General features: G+C 45.0%; 1 pseudogene; it reads right to left on the reverse strand.

The window, feature by feature from the left end:
• Window positions 1-792: 792 nt before the first annotated feature.
• LOC135276492 (rRNA methyltransferase 3, mitochondrial-like) lies at window positions 793-1,439 on the reverse strand (annotated as a pseudogene).
• Between the last annotated feature and the right edge of the window lie 233 nt (window positions 1,440-1,672).

Raw genomic sequence — 1,672 nt, forward strand, 5'->3', positions numbered from 1 at the left:
GAGACTAGAGGCTCTAATTTTGGTGGAGCACTAGCAGGGAAGAAAAGGCAAAATCCCAGTTGAATGAAGTGAGCAAACACTGTGAGGGGCAGAGGTAGGCTGCACTTGATGGGCAGTTCTGCCCAAATCTCACAGATGTCTGGGTACTGGTCCTGTAGCTGCAAGATTCATCCCAGATACCTCGGACTGATTTTCCCTGCTCTGGTGAGGAGAGGCTCAGCCTTCTATTGGATAAAAATCCCTTTGGCAATAAGAGCTGCAAAGTAAAATATTTTCTCTTAATGGTTCTACATTTTGAGTCATTGTTAGAAAGGATTTCTCTAAATTCATCTTTTTTTATTTAGCTTTTTGACCACACAAATACAACTTTTTAATGTAATCTGCTGGTTCTACACTTTATAGTTTATTTTATTTACCAGTGACCAATGATCAGATGTGAGTGACTTGGCCATGACCTATAACCAGTGCTTGACAATTGCGAAACACTCACCAGCTGGTGGAGCAAGTTCCTCCCTGCCCAAAATGATGCTTTCAGGAGCTTTCTGGGCATGAAATGCTTCTCAGTGGACAACTTTTGAAAACACACATATAGAGCCACATGAATCCCCTATTTGTGTTGTCACAAAGAATAAAAATAAGATATAACCTCAAAATCAGTGGAGATGGGGGATCTCAGGAATGATTCTGACCTGTTATTGCTGAGGAATAGCAGAAATTTATGGAAATTCTTATTTTTCCTACAACCATATGATGGTATCACGCCTACCTCTTGTCTCTTGAACATGATACCTCTCAGTGGTAACTCCTGTCCCTGCTTAAGTGATCTGCCCTCACCCACAGTTGTCTCTTCCCTTCAAAAACAGGTTGCGTGCAGCCATGGCCGGGTTGAGGCTGTTCACGACAGCGGCGACACGGATCAGCACCCTCTTGCCGCCAGTGCTCTCAGCCAACTACAGAGACTTCAGGCTCATGCCGTGGGTCTCGCCGCCAACCACCACAGCTGCTGGTGCCTCTGTCCAGTTCAAGTCTTGACTCTGAACCTCAGTATCAGGCAGCCAACCTTTACTGGCTCCAGTTTCTAGACCTTACTTTTCTTCGTACTCATGAAACTTCGGGTATCGCCAATCACACACCAAGCCATAGTCATTGGCTTTATTAGACATCTGAGCCTGAGCATAAAGGCTTTAGTTGTCAGCCACGTAGACCTGGGTGTCAGGGGGCAAGTAATGTGGCACTATTTCTGCTTTCAGATTATTGATACTAGGTACCTGGAAACATGCACCCGTACCCACCCGTAGCACTTTGGGCTCCCAGGCATCCACACAGCCTGCCCAAGCGGGAGATTTCAGAATTGTCCCCAGGCTCCCAGGGTCACAAAGATTGTCACAAATCAATAATAGAGTCAGTGAATGCTAAAGCTGAGTCTTTGAATATGTCATGTTAATATGGTCAGGTTTGGCAAAAATCCCCATTACTCTCATGGCATGACTAGGTTGGACCAATCCTTGATGTCCATGAATTTCACTTTAATGAGGCTGACACTTTTCAGCTCATCGACTAACAACTTCTTTGCTTCTTTATGTATTATAGATAGCTAGAGAAGAAAACTTTTGGCACAACTCCAGCCTTGAGAGGGTCTGCAATGAGCCTGCCACCTTCCAGCAGGATCTTC

The sequence above is a fragment of the Aotus nancymaae genome, unplaced genomic scaffold (genome assembly GCF_030222135.1).
Source record: "Aotus nancymaae isolate 86718 unplaced genomic scaffold, 86718_ANA_hifiasm-v0.15.2.pri h1tg000025l, whole genome shotgun sequence".
Classification (NCBI taxonomy): Eukaryota; Metazoa; Chordata; class Mammalia; order Primates; family Aotidae; genus Aotus; species Aotus nancymaae.